Source organism: Notamacropus eugenii, chromosome 1 (genome assembly GCF_028372415.1).
Source record: "Notamacropus eugenii isolate mMacEug1 chromosome 1, mMacEug1.pri_v2, whole genome shotgun sequence".
Taxonomy (NCBI): Eukaryota; Metazoa; Chordata; class Mammalia; order Diprotodontia; family Macropodidae; genus Notamacropus; species Notamacropus eugenii.
Window position 1 is genome coordinate 209,400,099 of NC_092872.1, and position 10,043 is coordinate 209,410,141.

A 10,043-nucleotide genomic window follows, 5' to 3' on the forward strand; every position below is an offset into this window, starting at 1 on the left:
GGTATGGAGACTGAGAACAATATGTTTACTTAACACTTGTCCACGACTGGCTGTGAGTCCAGATCTTTAATGGTCAAGTTTTACAAACTTGACACCAAAAGGAGGCTCTGTTGTAACCAGCTTAGACCACTTCAGAAAGCTAATTATTAAATTTTCAATGTGAGCATTTATACTTCAGAAATCAGTAAATGCTATAAAGTAGGGCTTGATTTATTGCTTTGTTGATTGTCTTGACTTAAGAGAGCAGTGAAGAAAATGTTAATAAATACAGATTAAACTTAAAAGTGTGTCCTGCCTCCATTGTTTTTCCTTGGAAAGCCTGTTGTGGAATATTTGCCAGCACACTGCTGTACAAAAAAAAAAAAGGAAAAGTCAGTCAATTGATTGGATCATTTTGTCTACTTGATGCCAAACAAATGGTTTCACTGATTTTTCTCTCCCATTGAAAGTTGTCTAGCTATTTCATCTTTTCAATCAAACCAGTTAGTTCACTTACTCAGCATATTAACCACCTTTCCTGTGTAATGAATGCTTTGTGAATGCTGGGGAAGATACTACGAGACATTATCCCCATCCTCAAAGAATTTGCAATCTAGTTCAGGGAAATAAAACATTTCCATGGATTCATTATGGTTGGAGAAGTCTGTCCCTATGATTTCTTGAGTTTAAGACACCCTCAGTGAGTTTAGGACACTCCATAAGCATCAGATTTATAGCTCATCTATAATGTATAGTTTAAGAGAACTGTCTGAGGGAACTAAGAAAAGTCATGTAACAAAAACTAAAGGGCTTATGGGGAAAATGAAGCTAGGGACATGATCCCCCAAAAACGTTGTTAGTGACATAAAAAGAAATAGGCACCTAATAAAAATGGTAGCACAGCTTAATATATGCTAAATGGTTAAGAAATACATAAATAACATAAAAAATAGTGGCAGTGTCTATGACCGCCAGGCTGCTGACTAATTTGTACGTTGATTCCTACACAGTCAGTGCTTGTCAAATCTACCAGAGATGTAGCTTGTTGAAATGACCCATCAATTCAGTCAAAGGAATAGACCTAGTAGCTTCACATAGACATGGCCCTAATCTTTGAAGATAATTTTTTAAAAAATGAGAACAAGGATAAAATCCAACCCTATATCTAAAAGGAGAGATTTAAATTTGAGTTATAAATCCAAGATCAAATTGTCTCAAATTTTATGTAATCAATAATTAATATGGCAAATGATAGGGTTTTCTGGTATTATAAGGAAAATTTGAGGTAACATGGGGGTCTTTGCTTCTTCACTGATCTTAGCCCAATTCATTAACCTTCTCTGGCCACGCATGAATTTTAAGGAAGTGTTAAAAAAATTAATAGTTTTTTTCTTCCATTTCTGTCACTTTCCCTACGATTCTTCATTCCCCACCCCCACATAGAAATATCCCTTGCAATAAAGAATTACATATGAGAAAAACAAACACTTGGCAAAGTATGAAAATGTATCCTCATTCTCTAATTGTAGTCTACCACTTCTCTGATGAGAGAGTACAGAGAAATGTTTCATTTTTGAAGTCAAAATAGATCATTTTGGTGATTAGGATTTTGGTGTCTTTCAGTTTTATTTTCTTTGTATTATTGTGGTCAATGTGTAAATCATTCCATTTCTATTGACTTTATATCCATGCATGCAAGTTTTCTCAAGTTTCTCTGAATATTTCAAATTTGTTGTTTCTTGTGGAAAAATAATATTTTGTTACATTCATATATCATGGTTTGTTAAATCAACAGGCACCCACTTTGTTCTTTGTTACCACAAAAATATTGCTATGAATATTTGGGTATATATATGTATATAATACATATATGTTGCATACATATGTATACATAGCAAACACCTATCTTTAAAATTATTTGATTTTTAGCATTTTTGTTTTAAATTATATTTTAATTTTTCCAATTACATGTAAAAGCAATTTTTAACTTTGTTTTTATAATTCTGAGTTCTAAATTCTCTCTTTCCCTTCCTCCCTTTTCCCCTCATTGAGAAGAAAAGCAACTTGATAGAGTTTATACAAGTTCAGTCATAGCAGTAATTTTTTAAAATATTGAATTCTGAGTTTTCTCCCTCCTTCCAGTACCATGGAGAAGGCAAGCAAAATGAATCAATTATAAGTGTGAAATCATACAAAGTATTTCTATAGTAACCATGTTACCAAAAAAGAAAAGCAAGAAAAAAAGTGAAAAAAATTATACATCAATTTGCACTCAGAGTTCATCAGTTTCTTTTCTCTGGGGGTGGGGAGTGGGGGGTGGATAACATTTTTCATCATGAATTCTCTGGAATAGTCTGGGAACATTGTAGTGATCAGAGTAGATAAATTATTCACAATTGTCATCATACAGTATTGTTGTTACTGTGTACTATTTTTCTGATTCTTCTCACATCACTTTGCATCAATTCATGTAGGTTTTCCCAGATTTTTCTGAAACTATCCTGGTCATAATTTCTTACAGCACAACAGTATTCCATCACGATCACATACTAGAATTTGTTCAGCCATCCCCCAATTGATGAGTATCCTCTCAATTTGCAATTCTTTGCCACCACAAAAAGAGCAGCTATAAATATTTTTATACATACAGGTCCCTTTCCTTTTTCTTTGATCTCTTTGGGATACAGACCTCAAAAAAATATTTATTAAGAGTCTACTATGTGTCATGCACTGTGCTAAGAGCTGGGGATACAAAAAGAGGCAAAAGACAGTCCTTGCCCTCAAGGAGCTTAAAATCTAATGGAAAAGACAACAAGCAAACAAATCTATACAAAGCAAGCTATATCTAGGATATATAAGAAGTAATTAACAGAGGAAAGGCAGTAGAATTAAGAGGGACTGGGAAAGACTAATGGCTTATTTCACATGGTTTTGTCAGACATATAAAGATGAGATTTTACAGGAAAATGATAAATGTTGGAGAAGATGTGGGAGAGGCGGAACACTAATTCATTGTTGGTGGAGGTGTGAGCTGATCCAACCATTCTGGAAAGCAATTTGGAACTATGCCCAAAGGGCTATAAAAATGTGCACACCCTTTGACCCAGCAATATCACTTCTAGGGCTGTATCCCAAAGAGATCATGAAACTAGGAAAAGGACCCACATGTACAAAAATATTTATAGCAGCTCTCTTTGTGGTGGCCAAGAACTGGAAACTGAGGGGATATCCATCAATTGGGGAATGACTGAACAAGTTGTAGTATATGAATGTAATGAAATACTGTTGTGCTATAAAAAATGATGAACAAGTGGACTTCAGAACAACCTGGAAAGACATATGAACTGATGCTGAGAGCAACGAGCAGAACTAGGGAAACATTGTACACAGTAACAGTCACAGGGTGTGAGGACTGTTTCGGATAAAGTTAGCCCTTCTCAGCAATGCAAGGACCTAAAATATTTCAAAGGACTCATGCCATCCATAGCCAGAGAAAGAACTATGGAATCAGAACATAGAATGAAGTAGATTATTTTCTCTTGTGTTATGTTTTGTTTTGTTTCTCTCATGGTTTCTACTATTTGCTATAATTCTTCTATGCAACATGACTAATGTGAAAATGTGTTTAATAGGAATGTGTATGTAGAGCCCATATAAGATTGCATGATGCCTTGAGGAGGAAGAGGGGAGGGAGGGGGAGAAAATTTAAAACTTATGGAAGTGAATGTTGAAAACTGAAAACAAATAAAATAATAAATTTTGGGGAAAAAGATAGAAAAAAGAAAGATGAGATTTTATTTGAGACTTAAAGGAGCTGTGTGTGTGTGTGTGTGTGTGTGTGTGTGTGTGTATAGTATGATGTATCTATAGCATTATACACACACAGTATTTTAAATACTCTTTTATATTATATGCTTTCCCTCTGTTTATATGGCTAGTAGTGGTTTTTTTGGGTCAAAGAAAATGTACAACTCAGTGACTTTTCCAGTATAATTCCAAACTGTTTTCCAGAATGGTCAGACCAGTTCAGACCTCCACCAAGAGTACATCAATGTGCCTATCTTTCCACAGCCCTTCCAACATTTACATTTTCACCTTTCGTCATAATCATCTTTACTAATCTGAAAGGTATCAGACAAATCTCATTTTTCTTATCAATAGAGATCTGAAGCATCCTTTCATATGTTGAAAGTCTTTCCCAAAGGACACACATCTAATTACCTTGTAAATATCAACTGGGAATCCAGAAGTATAGCACTATTTGATTGTTAATTACACAAAAATGATATGGTACCTCTTTCTTGCAAGTCCACTGCCTTCCTGCCGGAAAGAGTATTTATCTAAACAATCAGGGATATTAGCTATTCACTGGCAAACCAAGTGTGGGCAAATAGGCTTTGCAATCCCATATTGGCAGCTCCTAGAAATGCTGGGTTATGAATAAGCACACTTCTCTAAGCATGGATTTTCTCATGTGTTTGCTGATACATTTGCAACATCATGTACAGATTTGAATGTTAGGCATTAATTTGAGCTGAGCAGTGGAGCATCAATAAAAGCTACATTTTGTTCCTTTTAATGAAGTCGTCAGATACAGATTTAATGCAAAACTAAACATTTGGCTTGATATGCTCAATTGCAGTAAATGAGCCAGTGTTTGTCATTTTGGGGGAAAAAAACAACTAGTGGCTTAATGGCTCATTTCACATGGTTTTGTCAGACACAGATAGAAAGCTGATAAACAATCCATTTGTTCTGTTATTGAGGTGCCCAGTCACACTATCAGAGTTAAGGATCAGTTGCCATTTCCTTTATAAACCTTGTGGTGAGTTGTGGACATTTGATGGAGGCAGTAGTGCGTATAACTTTCAGCGTTAACAAGAGTTCCCTCTTGAGAAAGAGGCACTGTACAGTTTCAAGGGAGTCTGTGGATCAGAGCAGTAGGGACAGGATTTTTGCACCTGCAGATTGAGTTGGTGAGAGTGCTCAGAGAAAAAACTAGAGTGGTTCCAAAGACCTGTGTTCAAATCCTACTACTTCTGAAGCTTACTAGCTAGACCTTTTGTCTTCCCACTAGAATTAAGATGTCTCAGGAAGGGAGAGTGAAACTGACAACTTTGTGTAACTGCCTCACTTAAATCCAGTCTCATGTAAGTCAAGACTTCCCCACCGTGATGTCATTGGTCCTCTTTGAAAACAAAGAAAAATAACATCAATAGAAGTAACTAGTAAATTAAGTGTCAAGTCACTTAATCTGAAACATACTTTCCTTTTCTTTTTTTTTTTTTATTTTTTATTAATTTTTTTATTTTTTTAATGTTTAACAATCATTGCCATACAATTGCGATTTTATCCCTCCCCACCCACCCCCCACTACCCCCCTCCCTCCCCACGACTGCATACAGTTCTGTATAGATTCTACATATACTTTCCTATTGAGTATATTTTCACTATAGTCATGCTATGTAGTCAGACTAAGATAAATGAAAGAATCCGTATAACAAATCAGAACATGATACACAAACAGATACACATACACAAACATGATCTGCTACATTATGTGAGTGACTTCCATATTTCTCTCTCTGAGTGTGGAAGGCATTTTGCCTTGAGGTCCACCATTGGGATTTTTTTTTTTTTCAGAAGTTCTTGTGTTATTACAAAAATCTAAGTCTACCAGAAAAAACTCTCACACACTGTGGTTGTTGCTGTGCATAAAGTTCTCCTGGTTCTGCTCCTTTCACTCAGCATCAGGTCATATAAGTCCTTCCAGGCCTCTCTGAAGTCTTCTTGTTCATCATTTCTTATGGCACAATAGTACTCCATTACATTCATATACCATAATTTATTCAGCCATTCCCCAATTGATGGACATCCCCTTGACTTCCAGTTTTTGGCAACTACATAGAGTGCTGCTATAAATATTTTTGTACATGTGGGACCCTTTCCCATTTTTATGATCTCTTGGGGATATAGTCCTAGTAGCGATATTGCTGGGTCAAAGGGTATGCACATTTTTGTAGCCCTTTGGGCATAGTTCCAAATTGCTCTCCAGAATGGTTGGATGCGCTCACAGCTCCACCAACAATGAATTAGTGTTCCAACTCTCCCACATCCTCTCCAGCATTTATCATTTTCTTGTTCTGTCATGTTTGCCAATCTTATAGGTGTGATGTGGTACCTCAGAGTTGTTTTGATTTGCATCTCTCTAATCAATAGTGATTTAGAGCATTTTTTCATATGATTATAGATAGCTTTAATTTCTTCCTCTGAAAATTGCCTGTTCATATCCTTTGACCATTTATCAATTGGGGAATGACTTGTATGATTATACATTTGGGTCAGTTCTCTATATATTCTAGAAATGAGGCCTTTATCCCCGAGCTTAGCTGTAAAAATTTTTTCCCAATTTACTACATCCCTCCGGATTTTGGTTGCATTGGGTTTGGTTGTGCAAAAACTTCTCAGTTTAATGTACTCAAAGTTATCCATTTTGCATTTCATAATGCATTCTATCTCTCCTTTAGTAAAGAATTCTTCCCTTCTCCATAGATCTGATAAATACACTATTCCTTGCTTCTCCAGTTTATTCATGGTATCAATCTTTATACCTAAATCATGTACCCATTTGGACTTTATTCTTGTGTACGGTGTCAGGTATGGGTCTATGCCTAATTTCCGCCACACTGTTATCCAGTTTTCCCAGCAATTTTTGTCAAACAATGAGTTCTTATCCCAGAAGCTGGGGTCCTTGGGTTTATCAAACAGAAGGTTGCTATATTCCTTGCCTACTGCATCTTGAGTGCCAAGTCTATTCCACTTGTCTACCTCTCTGTTTCTTAGCCAATACCAAGTGGTTTTGATAATTGCTGCTTTATAGTACAGTTTAAGGTCTGGTAGCGCTAGGCCACCTTCCCAAGCATTTCTTTTCATTAGTCCCTTTGATATTCTGGAATACTTTCCTTTTCTAATGTGGATTTTTGACTGATCTTGTTTTATGGCAAATCAGAAAAATCACCTATTTTTAAGTGGTAGGAGAAACTGTCTAACTTGGCAGGCAAGACCATGGAAGGCTTTTTAAGAAGCGAAGGGTCTGAATGAAGTACAGGCATCTTCCCCTCCTCCTACCAAATGTGTTGTTCTTAAAGAGACACTTACTGGATAGTCCCAACTTCAACTTCAGTGCTAGACACAGGCATGAGCTTTTAAAAATAAAAAGGATGGGGAAGCTAGGTGTTGCGGTGGATGGAGCGCCTGTATCAGAAAACCTCAGTTCAAATTTGGTCTCAGACGCTAGCTGTGCAACCTGATAATCTCCAAAAAATAAAAATAAAAAGGGTTGAGGCATGGTGAAAGTCTCTTGTTGGAGATTGGTTCTGAAACTATCAGACCACATGGTCTGAATCTAGACGTGGAGAGACTAAATAGAGAACATAAAGTTTGGGGTCACAGTACCTGGACTGGTATTCTATCACTGACACTACATTGTGTGACTTTGGGCAATATCCCATCTCTGATGCTTAACGTACCCTTTGTGATGCTGGGCAAATCCCTTCACTTCTCTGGCCCGTTTTCTCATTTCTAGAATGTAGGGGTGGGACTAAATGACCTTTAGGGTATCTGTGAGCCCATGGTCTTTATCACTATTTAAATACCTGGTGAGAGGATCTGCCTGGACTTGACTCTGTAGCTAATTGACCCTGTAATGCGAGTAAGTAGCTTAACTGTTGGGTGCCTCAGTTTTTCCATCTATAAAATGGGGATCATAAAACGTATGCTTTCTCTCCATTCTTGTGATGCTATGAGGTGAAGTCAGTAACACTGATTTATCACAAGTGAACTTTCATAGTACACATAGCCTAGAAACATGCTGAGAAGAAGTTAGAATTACAGACAATTGTTTCTCCCTGTTGGTAGCAGAGCAGGGGTGTTGCTCCCATTTGGGGGCAACATCTCAACTGATTCTCAGAAAAGGAAGAGGTTGGTGGCAGGTTTTTTGTTTTTCTTTCCCTCCTGTCATCTGGGCTGTTGGTTTCAATGATTCTTCATCTTCATGCCTGATCTTGGCTGGAGAGAATCAATAGTGGGATTCCATGAAGGGTATAGATCAGGAGTTGTCATCAATCACTCAAAGAATAAACATTTGTTGGGCATCTCTTTTGGGAAAGCCTGGTCCCTGCCTTCAAGGAGTTTACAGTCTTGTAGGGCAGACAGAATATAATGTGAGTACATATAAAAAACCCTCCAAATTCTAACAATACAAAGTAACACATGTTAATGTCTTTGTGAGTGGTTCAGACAGGAAGTGCACTGGGAGTTCAAAGGAGCTAGAGGTAACTGTGGTTACAGAAGGCTGGGGCAGGCTCCTTGAAAAATGGGTAGGAGGTATAAAGGTAAGAGGACTGGGGAGGATGTTCAAGGCAAATGATATAAATTGAGTTATCAGAAGGTCAATAGGGCTGGAATAGACTATTCATGTGGGGAGTGTGGGAGGTAAGTCTGGGAAGGGAAGCAGAGAGCAACTTGGAATATCTTGTATAGCAAATTAACTGGGGTGTCATCTACAATTTTTGATCGAGGGTCGTGAGGGTACTTGAGTGAGAGCATTGCCTTTGGAATCAGAGGCCCTCGATTCAAGTATTACCTCTGACACTTTTATGTGTGTGGCCTTGGGAGAATCACACAATTTCCTTGAGGGTGTTGGACTAGATGTGCTCGGTAGTCTCTACAAGGTGTATGAATCTATGACAAGGAGACTGTAGTATTTTAGGAATCCGTGTATTGTATGACGGGCTGTAGGGAGGATGGATGGGGCAGGAAGACCAATTAGGAAGCTATAGTAATACACCAGACAGAAGGTGATAAGAGTCTGGACTCATCACTTATCCTTTTTAGTTTTATTTTTTAAAGATATGTTTTATTGATCCTTCTTGTCTTTAGATCACAATCATTTATTTCTCTTCTTCTGCTCAAATTGAATTTTCTCTTTAGGCAAAAACATCTGATTCTGTGTTTGACAATGTTTATAAATATTTTGCTTTAGTAGGATGCTTCTCTGCTGTAAAGGAGGAGGTGTGTAATCTCTTCTCTGAGACCTTCATTGGTTTTTTCCCATTCCTCAGAGTTCAATTTCCCTTTATTGGTTTTTACACTTACATTGTCTAACTTACTGTGTATATAGTCTTCTTAGTTCTGAATATTTTGCTCTGTCTCAGTTCATACAATCTTCCTGTGTTTTTTGAATTCCTCATTCTCATAATCTCTTACTACATAACAACAAATCCTTACATTCTTACACTATAAGTCCCTCAGCCATTCATTCCCCAATTGATGAGCATTCATTTTGTTTCCAGTTCTTCACTACCACAAAAAAATGCTACTATGAATATTGTGGTGTTTATATTGGGTCTTTGTTTTCTGTCTTTTTGGCTTCCTTGGGGGTACAAAACTGGTAGTGGGCCATATGATATGGATAGATCACTCACTTTTCTTGCATAATTCCACACTGAAATTCACAACTGTCTGTTTGCCTCCTTCAGAGCTCCATCACCAGTGTGCCTTTGTTTGGACAGTCTCTTCAACATTGACTCTTTGCATCTTTTTTTTTCATCTTTACTAATTTGCATGAAGCCAAGTGAAATTTGCGTTATTTTAATGTGCATATCTCTTCCCCTTGCTGATGTTTTCATGTTGTCACTGATCTCTTTTAGTCCTAAATTAGCTCATCCTTGTTTGTTTCTTTGACGTTGTTTCCAACTTCCCTCAAGTGTCTTGCCTGTGTTTGTTTTTTAAAGTAAAAATATTTTTCCTATTCTGTTCTGGCTTGAATTTCCCTTGAGATAACAATACCTTATTTTTATGTGTATAGTACCTTATGACTTAAATAGCACTTTACCTACATTATTTGGTAATCTACAACTACTTATCTATATTAAGATCTGCTATTTACTCACCATCTACTTACTAATTCCTTACTATCTACTATCTACGTTATCTCTCAACAACTCTGATAAATAGTTTGTACAAATATTTCCTTACCCATTTTATCAACGAGGAAAGCTAAA